At 41.7% G+C, this 14,302-nt stretch overlaps 1 protein-coding gene across 1 annotated transcript in view; it reads left to right on the forward strand.

Moving 5' to 3' along the window:
• Window positions 1-14,302, forward strand: part of XKR4 (XK related 4) — a 453,031-nt gene that overhangs the window by 170,413 nt on the left and 268,316 nt on the right. The gene's annotated exons all lie outside the window — the stretch shown is intronic.

The following is a 14,302-nucleotide window of genomic DNA, read 5'->3' on the forward strand; positions in this document are numbered from 1 at the left end:
TACAGGGAGAGGTGGAGAGGTATACAGGAGAGGTGGAGAAGGTATACAGAGTGAGAGGTGGAGAGGTATACAGAGAGAGGTGGAGAGGTATACAGAGAGAGGTGGAGAGGTATACAGGGAGAGGTCGAGAGGTATACAGAGAGAGGTGGAGAGGTATACAGAGAGAGTATACAGAGAGAGGTGGAGAGGTATACAGAGAGAGGTGGAGAGGTATACAGAGAGAGGTGGAGAGGTATACAGAGAGAGGTGGAGAGGTATACAGGGAGAGGTATACAGAGAGAGGTATACAGGGAGAGGTGGAGAGGTATACAGAGAGAGGTATACAGAGAGAGGTGGAGAGGTATACAGAGAGAGGTGGAGAGGTATACAGAGAGAGGTATACAGAGAGAGGTGGAGAGGTATACAGAGAGAGGTGGAGAGGTATACAGAGAGCGGTGGAGAGATATACAGGGAGAGGTATACAGAGAGAGGTGGAGAGGTATACAGAGAGAGGTATACAGGGAGAAATGAACAGAGAAGATATAATATAAAAGAAGATGGATAGGAAGGGAGAGACCTCAGGGTGAAAACGTGTGCTCTCTCTGCTCTGCTTGCAGCCTCCTATTAATTTCACGTTCCCTGCCCTCGATTTCCTGCTTGCTGGTCACATGTTTCCTGTGACATCACAAGGTTAATCTGCAGGATGGGAACTAGCCACTACCAGCACCATGGGCAGATGACTCACTCTGGTAGGGTGAATCAGATGAGATGTTCCATGTGTGGACCAGACCACTTTTCTAATGCAGAATGGCAAAGCAGGAAGCCCACTCTCTAGGGCAGTATTTTTCAACCATGGTGTTGTCAGGTTTCTTCAGGGGTGCCTTGGCAAATTACCTAAAAATTGTCTAAAAATTGTATACAAGCCAGCAGGTGAATAAGGCCCTCTCTTTAATTACACAAAGCCACATTGTGCACCATTGAAACCTTCAGCCGCTGACCTCCTATCAACCAATGACACCATCGGTTGATATGGGGGACCTCGGAGCCTGCACAGCATTCTTGCCCCATCCCTACCCCCTCTCCATCAGCACTGGAGTCTCATTGCTGAGTGAGGGAAGAAGCTGAGGGACAAGAGAAAACACTGGATTACTAGTCAGTACCAGTGTGTGAAGATGTATTTGCTTTCAAGGGATAAATTACCTCTAATGTTGGGTGACTTAAGTATGTGTATGTTGCATGTTACATTATATAAAACTATTAGTTTAATTTTAACAGTTTAAATTGGGTACCTCCATAATCTTAAAAGGGTGCCTTGATTGAAAAAAATGTTGAGAAACACTGCTGCAGGGCACCCAGTGTCCGCTCATATGGAACCATTGGGGATCCTGTGTTTAGGGGGTAATGAGGCAAGAATCTGCACCCAATGTGGCATTATTGACTTACAAAGAAATAGTTTATTTTCTCGCACACGTCATCCCCTATGTAACATCACTGATCTAATAGGAACTGGCCAGTCATGAGTAGATGCAAGTCCATACTTTTAGGCTCGGTTCACACCTAAACCAGCCGCGGATTGCACAGCATCAGGGCAGAATCTTTGCCTGAATTCGACCCTGAAATGGAGCCAAAAACGGCACAGCGTTTCTGTGCAGTGCACTCCACAGCCGCAACGGAGATATGTGAACCGGCTCCATAGGGAGCCAGTCACATTCTCCTGCTATGCGAATTAAATGCGGGGAAACCCGCATCTAATTCGCATAGGTGTGAACCCAGCCTCATATAGGTTATATATAAGCCCAAATTCCTCTTTACATAGTACAGGCGGTCCCCGGGTTACAAAAAGACAGGGTCTGTAGGTTTGTTTTTAAGTTGAATCTGTTTGTAAGTGGGAACAGGTACATTTTTTAAGTGTAGCTTCAGACAAAAAAAAATTTTTTTAAGCTTTATGGATAACATAGAGAAGGTTTACCACCCCTGTAACGTTTATTTTCCTGTATGTGCACTGTTCAGAAGATTTCACCTCACTTTCTGTCCTAATGACAATTGGATTTTGAAAATGTTAGGTTTTTGTGGAAACAAGCCTTGATGATAAAGCATCAGTGAAGGTAACTTCTTCCCATAAAAACACCCTGTACACACGATAGGATTTTCCGATGGAAAATGTGTGATAATACCTTGTTGTCGGAAATTCTGACCGTGTGTAGGCTCCATCACACATTTTCCATAGGATTTTCCGACACATAAAGTTTGAGAGCTTGCTATAAAATTTTCCGACAACAAAATCCGTTGTCGGAAATTCCGATCGTGTGTACACAAATCCGATGCACAAAGTGCCACGCATGCTCAGAATAAATTAAGAGACGAAAGCTATTGGCTACTGCCCCGTTTATAGTCCTGACATACGTGTTTTACGTCACCGCGTTCAGAGCGATCTGATTTTCCGACAACTTTGTGTGACCGTGTGTATGCAAGACAAGTTTGAGCCAACATCCGTAGGAAAAAATCCATGGATTTTGTTGTCGGAATGTCCGATCAATGTCCGACCGTGTGTACAGGGCATTACAGGAGTGAATTTCCCTTCCTAGGGGTAGATTTCCCCTCACTTCCTGTTGTTCACCTCTGTTTGTAGGAGTCGTTTGTAAGTAGGGGACCGCCTGTATCCTAGTTTTTTTTTTTTTTTTTTTTTTTTTTTTTTTTTATAAAGAAGCTGAAATAAGTAGATAAAAGCTAAAATGGTCTTTGGCCAATAGGTTAACACTGGCAATAGAATTATGATAGAGTTACTAGATTATGTAAACAGTAGACCACCATAGGTCGCCATTAGGATCTGCATTCTAAGAACGGATGATTTAAATAAAGGTAATGCTGGCTACTAGTCTTGACACTTATACTAACCTAAACTGCCTTCATATACTGTAAAAACGTTGTATTGGTCATCCCCTGAGTCTCCCACTGATAGAGGAAAAGGCTTTTGGCAGGTTGCATGCTCATGGATTCTGCAGTGGTAGTTTTTTCTACTGAGTAGCCAAGGTTTAATTTTGTTAAGTGCCTTTTAAAAGATCTTTCCTGACATCAGGAGCCAGTGCTAGCAAATTGACAGTTCTTCTCTATCAGTGAACTCCCCCTATTGATCACTTGTGGTATAATATGTATGATTAAAGGTTTTTGGTTATATCTGTTCTATAAGTTCAAGAAATCTTGTGAGATGATGACTTCCTGTGCTGTCTCTGCTCTTGCACAAGAAGGAGTTATGGAGATGAGCAGGAGGAAGAAGAATAGGAGAAGGCTGTGTTCTTTATAAGCTATCAGAAATAAAGTAGACAAGGCTGACTCCATGTGCTTAGGAATTCAGAGCTGTGTTGTCACGTCAAAGAGGAAGGGAGGAACACACTATATTTTTGGTACATCTGTACGTGCAGCGTATTTACAGTGTTAAAACATGATAAAATGTACATATATTACAGAACTGTACTGAATATGTTTTTTTAATTTTGCCTTTGAGCAAATACCTTCAGTTGGGACTTTGCTGGAAGGAGCTCCAGTACCATACTTTGGTCACTAAGGGAGAGGATTGCGGAACTTATAGTGGACCTTCAGTCATTTTCTCATCTTTCCATCTATTAAATCCTCTGTCCTTGTTGTTTTAACTTTGGATAGTAAATATATATATATATATATATATATATATATATATATATATATATATATATATATATAGTGACTGTTGCTAGTAGATTCAACACATTAAATCCAAAAGAAAAACTCTTCTCAGTGCATGTGTCTATATCTTCATAAGTGACAAATCCAAAATAAGTGATCAAGCACACCACCGTGTTCTCCACCCGTCTCTATATGTGCTCACTTCACATGAAGAAGACCCACCATAGGGTCTAATGGCACCTTCCCCTTCACTCAGATCGTACGATAATCTAATCGTTAAGACACAGCTTTTGAAAGCCAATCACGACAGTTCATCTGATATTATCCGATGGGACAAGCACGAAAATGTTTCTCGTTCAATACCTGATCGTACTATTTTCATTTAACCACTTCAGCTCTGGAAGGTTTTACCCCACCAACTGCATTGATTTAACTGACAATTGCGCGGACATGCATTGCTGTACCCAAATAAAATTGATGTCCTTTTTTTCCCACAAATAGAGCTTTCTTTTGGTGGTATTTGATCGCCTCTGCGGTTTTTATTTGTTGCATTATAAACAAAAAACAGACAATTTTGAAAAAAAAAAAAAAAAAACAATATTTTTTACTTTCTGCTATAAAACAAATCCAATAAAAAAAATGTAGAAAATCAAATTTCGTCATCAATTTAGGCCGATTTGTATTCTGCTACATATTTTTGGTAAAAAAAATCCCCAAAAGCGTATATTGATTGATTTGCGCAAAAAATTATAGCGTCTACAAACTATGGGATACATTTATGGTCTTTTTATTTTTTTTAATTGCTTTTACTAGTATCTGCGATTTTTAGCGGAACTGTGACATTGTGGCGGACAAATCTGACACTAAGTGACACTTTTTGGGGACCAGTGACACCAATGCAGGGATTAGTGACAAAAAAAATAAAAATGCACTGACACTGTATAAATGACACTGGCAGGGAAGGGGTTAACATCATGGGCGATCGAAGGGTTAAGTGTTTTCCTAGGGAGTGATTACTAACTGTGTGGGGGATGGACTGGGTGGAGGAAGAGAGACATCTGTGTTCCTGATTAGCAAGATCTCTCTCTCTCTCTTCCTGTCTGACAGAATGACGGTCTGCCTTGTTTACATACTGTAGGCAGACCGCCGTTCTGCCTCTCCTGTCTACAATCACAGGTGGCCGGCGGTGCTCGCCCCAGGGCCAATCCGCAGGATCATGTACAGGTACGTGATTTTGCGCTTAAGGGGTGCCCTGCCGCAGTAAGTGTACGTGGGGCAGTCCTTAAGTGGTTAATCAGTACAGTTGTTGTTTGAAAATACAAAACAAATACACTACAACACATTAGATCACTTCTGATTTTTTTTTTATCTGTTGTACGAGAATTTTTGTCACTTTAGTAAACTCTTCATTTCCTATATGAGGCTAGCATGCAAAAAAAATACGGACAATTATTTGTCCGATAATTTCATAATGTGTACCAGGCATTAGGCTCCATGCACACTATAAGCTAAAAAAATGCCAGAAAACACTGAACAAAAAAAAAAGCTCATAATAGCGTTTTTGTACCAACTTTTAGCAGTAGTTAGGAGCTTTCAGCTTTTTTTCTTTGCTGGCAAATCGCTCCCAATAACACAAAATATTTTTATTTTTTTTTTCTGTTCCTAGAAGCTGAAGCTTCGAAAATGCTTCTGGTATGCATGGACACATAGGCTAACACTATTAGAAAAAAAATGCTCAGATGCTCAGAAGCTGCTACTAGGAGCATTTTTAACTAAAAAAAAAAACCCATTTTTAAATTTTTTTTGCCATGGACACACTTTAATTTAGATGTGGATTTCCCTTAAAAGTACAATCCATTAACAGGTAAATCCACCCAATACCAATACCAATGTTTCATTTTTTTTTAATGAGTCATAGCAGTAATTGCTTCCTTTTGTCAGGCTATGTGGTGTTGAGATTTCTTTTCCTGGGCAACCAGATCCTCACATCTGTTGTAGCATTGATAAGGGGTTTCCTCGCCTCCTTTCAGATTTGATTTTGTGTTGGGGTGACTGCAAAAGAAGGGGCGCTAACCCCCTGCTGGTAATATGTGAATAGAAACCTGAAGGTGGATCAGAACCAGAAAATTTGGTAGGGAGATCTCACCACTGGTGTTCCAAGGAGATGAAAGAGAAGCCTGCTGGTGACTCTGCCCACCACATTCCAATTACAACTGAAATATCTCTTTGGTGTGGACCTGCCCTTCAATAATAATGTTCTCTGACATTCACTCTTGAATCGGATATTGTCTTCTGCGTTAGCAGAATGCCTGTTCTATTTCTTGACCTCTTATTGACGCGTTCATTAATTAGTCAGTCAGATTGCCGATTATGTTCTGCTTATCAAATCACTGACCAATTCTTCCTGATGTAATGAAATGTCTTCCCTCTGGCCAGATGTAACTCATACAATCCCTTCTCTGTTAGCAATCATGTTCTTTAGTTGGCTCTTAGCCCATATTCCAAGCATATTGCTGTAAACCTTTTTTACAGCCCTTGTTTGTGTTTGCTACTTATGATTTGATAATGTGTTTGATATTCCAGAAACTAAAATGAAAAATGTTTTATCGTCTAAAGGAGTCCAACAACTTCACTTTGGATTTATGAAATGGCAGGTTGCAGAGTTGTGATACTGACATTGATCGGAGGATGAAGACGTGTTCCTCCCACAATACAAAACAATACACAATTTGTAAATGTAATTTGTTGTGGATGGGAAATGGGGCTGGGGTGGTTATGCTGTTCTAACTATCCAGGACTTCTGCGTACAGTGGTTACTGTAATTCCCCAAAAAACTGTCATTTTACCTTTTTTTTTTTTTTTCTACACTGTTCTTTAAAAAAAAAAAAAAAATTTCCACTTTTATTCCTATTACAAGGAATGTAAACATCCCTTGTGATAGAAAAAAAGCATGACCAAAAGCACGACAGGACCTCTTAAATGAGATCTGGGGTCAAAAAGACCTCAGATCTCATATTTACACTAAAATGCAATTTTAAAAAAAAAATGTCATTTAATCCACAGCAGAGACCACCATTAGCGGAAAGCGGACCACCGGCCGAAGATTAGGATGCCGGGGTTATGGCAGCTAGCTGCTGCCATAACAACGATATTCCTCTTCAAAGTTAGGACGTATATCAGCGTGTGGCGGTCCGTAAGTGGTTAACTTCAGCTTGTTCAATCAAGCTTTGACAATAAAACCTGGAAGCTGATTGTTTTCAACTAAAGCAGCAGGCAGCAGCACAAGGGACACATCACACTGAATGTAGCTACTGTCCCTTGTGCTGTTTTTGATTTGTTATTTTCATCTTTGACTAAACTTAAAGTGTAAATTCAACTTTTACAGAAAAATCTGTAAGGTGAACTTACACAGGACCCCCTCCTCTAACAACCCCCGACAATCTCCCGTTCTGAGCCCCGTTATATCTGCGTCAGGAGTCCAGGGCTTAGAAATCCCCTCGGCATCCACATGTCTTCTTCCCAGCTGACAGGACGGGCTATGTGGCTTCTGATTGGTCGGCGCCACCCATGTGACATTGCCGACCAATTAGAATGCTCCGAAACGTCCCTCCTGACGGGGTACGTTTTGAACATTCAGCTGAGGGGATTTCTTAGCCCCAGACTCCAGTCTCCAGTCCACATGACGCGGACATCCCGGGGCTCAGAACGGGTGATTGCCGTGGTCCAGGTCAGCGGGACTGGGGGGCGGGGTCCTGTGTAAGTTCATCTTAAAGGGGTTGTAAACCTACATGTTTTTTCACCTTAATGCATCCTATGCATTAAGGTGAAAGAACTTCTGTCAGTCAATAACCCCCCACCCCCCGTTTTACTTCAAATTGGAAAAATTCTGTGAGCCACAATGATCTTATGCCTTGCTTGTGCTACCTCCAGCTGCATGCGCTAATCACGCTTCATATAACGTGCATAGGATAAATTTATAAGTTATGCGCTGCGCTTGGGTGACCCCCAAAAACAAAATTTATAATAACCAACTCTGTGCTTACTAGTGCGATAATATTAAATACAAATAATATGAATGTTGAATAAATAAACAAGGTGTGAAAAAACAAGTGCTTGTTACACCATAAATTAGTGCTTAATAGTGCTTGTTAGACCATACATAGTGTCTTAATCAACATAAAAAGTGCTTAGTGCTCAATATAAAGTATCCTGCTTTTTTAAATGAAAAAATTAATAAATAATAAATAATGAAAAAAGTTCTCTTTGGCACTCTAAATAGTGCGTGCAAATAATGTCCAGCAGTGATAATAAAACAATGCGTGCAGGTGATGTTCAGCTGTGACAACAATCCAACATCATGCCGAAGATATCCTGAGTGCTGCAAAACATGCTCCGGTGCTCCTTCGTGACCCCCTTAAGCTAATGTGCTCACCTCAGAGCGTGTGACTCAGCTTCTACCCTGAGTCCAAATACGCTTTGGAGCCACCCCTGGGCTCAGTCTCAGTGTCTGCTGCACTCCTCCAGCTGGAAACAATGTGGCTCCATACTTATAAATGAAAAGGAAACTATATAGTGTAATATAGTCAAAATACTTTTATTAAAAGAAAACGCTCCCCACATCGGGGTACTCAAATGGCACTGGTGCGTCAGTGCACCATATTATAAGGGCTTTCTATGCAAAATCACTGGATGTTTGGTGCGGTATGCTGTGCTGGGACAGCGCTGGTGTAAAGTCCATGTCAGTCTCTCCGTCTGTAAAGGTGAACTTACCCTTTAAAGTAGAAGTCCACCCTAACACTGAAATCTTTAAATCTACAGGCATCCACAATCTAAGACCAACCTATCTAGCCCTGTAAAGAAGAAATCGCTATACATACCTTTTTTGAAACCGCTCTGGTCCGGTCCCAACGGAAGCCCCATAGTAACTCTATGGGTGACATCACTCCCTATTTACTTCCCAGCCGTTGTCGGCTGCCTCCTCTGCAGAGCTTCCACCGCTGGAGACCGGACCGGAGCAGCTTCAAAAAAGGTATGTATAGCGATTTCTTCTTTACAGGACTAGATAGGTTAGTTTTCGATCGCAGATGCCTGAGATTTTAGTGTTAGGGTGGACTTCCACTTTAAGCTCAATTCACTCCTAAGCATTTTGAAATTGTGGGGAGAATCACACAATTCTGCCTGCAATTCCAGAATTCCAGCAAAACATGACATACGGTTGCGGTGCCATTATTTCTTAATGGCACCCCAAACACAGAGCGATTTTGCAAAAAAAACGCAACGCCAAACGTGCCTGGCTCAGTGGCAAAATTTGGTACTTGGCCTTCTTTGACGTGTTTTTGGAGCGGAGGGAGGCCAATTCAAAATAAATAGTGGCACTCCAAAAACGCACCACAAAATCGCAAAAAAGAAATAAATCACAAAACAAAAGCGACACTGTGTAGCTCGGGTGTGAACAGGGGATCAGTCTTTACCTTCCTGGGTATGCAAACCAATATGCATAATCCCATAGCAATGAGACAGCAATTGTATTTTGATATTCAAATTGGGGTTGTTGCATATGTATGAACAGTTGCATCCACTGGCATATCCAGATGAAAACCCCATTCTTTTTATGATGCTTGCATATACTCATCAATGTACAATGGACAATCAGTGGCATGCCACCACAACTGTTTAAAGAAAAGGGAAAATTATATTATTTAGAGCTTTGAAAAAAAAAATGGAGCTCTTATTTATTATAAGCTCTGGTCACTGAGAGCCGGTTCACACGGGGGCGACTTGTCAGGCGACCTAGTCGCCTGACAAGTCGCCTCCCGTTCTGTACAATGGAACCGTTCTAATCGGAGCGACGCAAGTCGCTCCGACTTAGAAGAAAGGTTCCTGTACTACTTTGGGGGTGACTTGCATAGACTTCTATACAGAAGTCGTGTGCAGGTCGCCTCGGTGAGGCGACCTGCAAGTCGTGCCGCTTCTAATGTGAACCGGCGCTTAAAGTAATAGTTTCCAACAGGGAAACAAAGAAAGTTTTGTGATGTGACCTTAAAGAGACAGTGAAGGCATATATGCTACTCCAACATTGCTTTTATAATGTTGTTAGATGTATGTGCCATAAATCCTGGTAAACATAAGAAAGAAGAAAGACTTATTCATAAAGGTAAGGCTGAGTAATATTAACCCTAGAATGCTACAGCTGCTATGAGATCACAGACTGTTACATTATGATTTGGTATATTATATTTGATTATAAAATGCTACAGCTTCTGCGATAAGCAGAGGGCACCCAAGGGGTCACTCAGACAAGTGCTATATTGTGCAATACAGGAGGGCGCTCTCACAGTGCAGCGTTCTATCATTGGTGTCAATGGGAGGAGTAGTCCTTCATCGTTGGTATCCAGTGGGAGGAATAGTGCCCCTGAGGACCAGGTAAGGTAACGCAAAGGGGCATATCCGGCCCGTGAGCTGCAGTTTGGAGACCACTGATCTAGAACAAGCTGCCATCAGAAAACTACATGGAGTTGAATACAAGACCAGTCATTCTGCACAAAGTAAAAGAGCATCAATGACTGGTTTTCATTCATTAAAAATTTTGGATTAGTAGGGGCAAAGTGCAGAAGTTAATTCATGGATCTGGAAGAAATACGTAAAAGACACCAATATTCAAGCAAGAATACAGAATTTCATGTAATGCCGCCTTAATTTTTTTTTTTAATTCTTTTTAATTACTTCAGAAAAGAATAATTGTTACATAACAGAGCCTCTGGGCATTCCCCGGCTCAAGGTATACAAAACATAAGGCAAGGCATGCAATTCCTTAACTACTGGCCTAAACTAATTAAACAAATTAAATTAATTTTAGTTTAAAGTGATTCTAAACGAAAGAATAAAAAAAACAAAAACAAAAAAATCATGTTATACTCACCTGCTCTGTAGAATGATTTTGCACAGAGCAGCCTGATCCTCTTCTTTATGGATCCCCTGCAGGCGGTACTGGCTTCTCCTCCCTGCTGAGTATTGCTATGGGGGCACTTGAGCAGGCTCGCTCCCAAGCCGTGCTCTGTGTGTCCATTCACAGAGTATGCCCCTGCCCCGCCCACTGCTTTCTTCTCACTGGCTGCGAATGGCCAATGGCACCCGCTGCTGTTTAAGCCAATGAGGAGAGAGAGACCCAGGAGAGCCACTGCTCTCATGCACATCGCTGGATGGAGATGGGGCTCAGGTAAGTGTAAGGGGGTGGGGGCTGGGTAAAGAGCGACACCCAGAAGATTTTTAATTTAATGTAGAGAATGCATTAAGGTAAAAATAACTGGAGCCTTTAGAACCACTTTAATGTATTTTCTTAACATAAAAAATAAACCTGTGAGGATGCAGGTATGAGAGAATTGCTGTTGCTGACTGATGTTTAAATTATGCAGATTCCAGGGCCATGATTGTGATCCTGACTTTGCTACCTAGTAAGTCGCTCACCCAGAACAACCAGGGAAGTCAGAAAATGTATAAACTTACACATTTTCTCCCGCTCAATGATGCAAGGATCAAGATGACAGCCCAGAAGTCTGTTTTTTTTTTTTTAAAGCAAGTCAGCAATGACAGCACACATATCTCTATCTGCACAGATATAGATGTACTTAAAGCAAAACACTGGATAAGATTGCTGAGAATAAAAATTTTTTAAAGGATGGAGATGCTAGAACAGCCCCCGCAGCTTGCTTTTATCATGCAGTGGTATTAATGTCATTGTGGATCAGCGCTTACCCCCTGCAGTATTAATGTCCCTATTAGATACACTGAGCATAGAGACACTTATGTCGTTTACAAAAACCCCAACAAAAGTTCTTACCCTATTATCTTCTCCTCTAGAGGCATGGAAAGAAATGCGGAGGAAGCAATATATAACAGCATATTATCGCAACTACAGTAAATGGACAAATGTCAAAACTTTCCACAGCATGGGAGATCTCGATTCTAACGTTTCCTGGAATAAGAAAACGAAATCACATGTGGATGCATCATCCTCCAAGCAGCGGCTGGACTCGCTGCTATATAAATCATGAATATAACATACAATATTATGCTGAATAGAAAATAGACCTTAGTCTCAGTAGATGAATAGAAGCTCTCCTATGTATCCCTTGAAAGGAAATCTGCGTGGAAAGAAATACACAGGATGCTATTGTTGAATATGAAAATGCTAGCTGCCTGGCTGTTAAGCTGATTGAGTGGCTTTAGTGTATCTCAAATCGCTAACCTGAAACAAGTTTGCAGATTAAGCATTCTGAAGTGGTTGTAAAGGCACATTTTTTATTTTTACCTTAATGCATTCTCTACATTAAAGTAAAAAAACATTTAGGTGCAGCCCCCCCTCCAACTCACACCCCTTTCGCACTGGGACCGTGGCTGCGTCAGCGCTAATACACTGCTCGTTTTAGTGGCACTTTAGTGCTGTTTAAACGGCGGGGTGCTTTTAACCTCAAAGAAGGGGTTAAAAAGTCCCGTGTTGCGGCGCTTCAGAAGCGCTGCCCATTTATTCCAATGGGCATGGCGTTTTGGGAGCACTAAATACAGCGCTCCCAAACCACCCCGAAGATGCTGCTTGCAGGACTTTTCGGAAAGCCCCACAAGAGCACCTCGCAAGTGTGAAAAGTCACACTTGAATGAATGGGAGGCGGTTTTCAGGCGCTTAGCAGAGGCTATTTCCAGCATTAAATCACCTGAAAACCGCCCCCCGTGGGAAAGGGGTCTTACTTACCTGAGCCCGATCTCAGTCAGACAATGTGCCCAAGAGAAGCACCGCTGCTCTCTCTCCTCACTGGACTCAGTGAGAGCAGTGGGAGTCATTGGCTCCTGTTGCTGTCATTCAAATCCAGTGACAAGAGGGAGCAGCCGAGACACACTGGGGTTGATTTACTAAAGGCAAAAAGACTGTGCACTTTGGAAAGTGCAGTTGCACATGGCAAGAGCAGTTGCTCCAGAGTTTAGTAAATGAGCAGAACTCTGCTGACTTTCATCAACCAATCATGTGCAAGCAAAAATGCTGTTTTTTTAATTTTCCTTGCATGTGATTGGGTATTCTTTGCAAAGCGAAGCGTTACCTCATTTACTAAGCTTTGGAGCAACTGCACTTGCAGAGTACAATTGCACTTTCCAAGGTGCACAGTCTATTGGCCTTTAGTAAATCAACCCCAGTGTGTCTGTCAATAGATGCACACAGTGTGGCTTGGGGTCAAGCTTGCACAATTACTCTTCCTAGCAAGTGGCTTGCTAAGGCAGTTATTCGAAGACAGGAGTTGCCAGCCAAAAGAGGAGGATTTGGGACTGCTCTGTGCAAAACTATTGCACAGAGCAGGTAAGTATGACATGTTTGTTATTTTAGAAAAAAATGTACCTTTAGAATTACTTTTATTTCACTGACTGTATACTTGTTTAACTTGAGCGATGGCTTGATCTTCCCAGCTCCTGGAGCATGCGCACCACGTGGTGACGCTGCAGAGGCTCTATGAGCTCTCAGATTGTTGCCACCAAGAAGTAGTCTGAGTGACTGTCAAGGTCAATGGGTAGTTTCTATCAGAGAAAAATGTAATAAAAAAAATAAAACACAGGATTCTGAAAAGTTATTGGTAGTGCTTTAACTTGTCCAACCTCTACCCACCTTTCCCAATGTAGGACACTCCAGATGTCAAGCATAGTGGGCCCTGAAAGATTATGTATGCCTACTAAAGCTTGCCCAAAATCCTCCCACCTCCCAAAAATTTGACCAGATGGAATGTATGGGGGGCCAGCGAGAGCGGTCAAGCTTTAACATGGCTGTGAAGTATCCAAGCTTTGCCTGATCAGAACTGGCCAGCATTTGAACAGAGTGAGGGGCACTGAAAGCTGCCAGAGGTATGTGAAGGCACCCCACCACCTTCTTACCTGTCAGCAGATTGGTTTATTTTTTGTTAAAGGGAGCCACTTTAAGACAACATTTACATGGTGACCATGCAACACATACGGTAAGACACGTTGCATGCACTTTCTTTTTTAAATGCAGCACACCACAACGCACAGATACTTCACATCCGTATATGACCATTTAGAAACATGTTATCCACGATGTTAATTTGAATGATACTTCATTTTCTTTTTTTCTTTCTGTAAAGCCCAATTTCTTGCTGATTGACATCCAGAGTCACATCATACCCTTGACATTAGTATATCTGTAAAAAGAGATGGATTGTGTGAAGACTGATTTAGAGCTAACACATTTGCAACAATATCGCTATTACTTCCGACATTCCATTTATCATCTCCGCTGAGCAGCTGCAAAGAAAACATCAGTTACCCATCTAAAGAGTATATTGCTTTCAGACTGAGTAGAAGACTTGCATTGATAAAGACGGAGACCACTACACTGGGGGTTATTTACCAAAGGCAAATCCACTTTGCACTACAAGTTCACTTAGAAGTGCGGTCGCTGTAGATCTGAGGGGAAGATCTGAAATGAGGGGAAGCTCTGCTGATTTTATTAACCAATCATGTACAAGCTAAAATGCTGTTTTTATTTTCCTTGCATGTCCCCCTTGGATCTACAGCAACTCCACTTCCGAATGCACTTTCAGTGCAATTTGCACTTGTAGTTTGCACTTGTAGTGCAAAGTGGATTTGCCTTTAGTAAATAACCCCCCAA

Source organism: Aquarana catesbeiana, linkage group LG05 (genome assembly GCF_042186555.1).
Source record: "Aquarana catesbeiana isolate 2022-GZ linkage group LG05, ASM4218655v1, whole genome shotgun sequence".
NCBI classification, from domain to species: domain Eukaryota; kingdom Metazoa; phylum Chordata; class Amphibia; order Anura; family Ranidae; genus Aquarana; species Aquarana catesbeiana.